This window comes from Plasmopara halstedii (genome assembly GCF_900000015.1).
Source record: "Plasmopara halstedii genome assembly, contig: Scaffold_2680, whole genome shotgun sequence".
Lineage (NCBI taxonomy): Eukaryota > Oomycota > Peronosporomycetes > Peronosporales > Peronosporaceae > Plasmopara > Plasmopara halstedii.
Genome location: NW_020189586.1, coordinates 390,158 through 390,421, shown reverse-complemented (window position 1 = coordinate 390,421; position 264 = coordinate 390,158).

The following is a 264-nucleotide window of genomic DNA, read 5'->3' as shown; positions in this document are numbered from 1 at the left end:
GTTCTCAGCGGCGCGCAGTCGATCGCGGACCATCTCGGCTTCCTTCTCGATCGCGGACCATCTCGGCTTCCTTTTCGATCGCGGACACAACTTTCGGGTAGTCGAGAAGGTATCGCGGGAGTTTCCAGTACCTCGACCGTGTAGCTGCTTGCTTGTCCGGTAGCTCACGCAGTGAGCGACGTGGTCGCATGCGTGCTTCGGTAAGAAGTACTTCGAGTCGTCGTAGAAGCGATTGCAGAACGTCTCGGACAGCAAGATATAGTT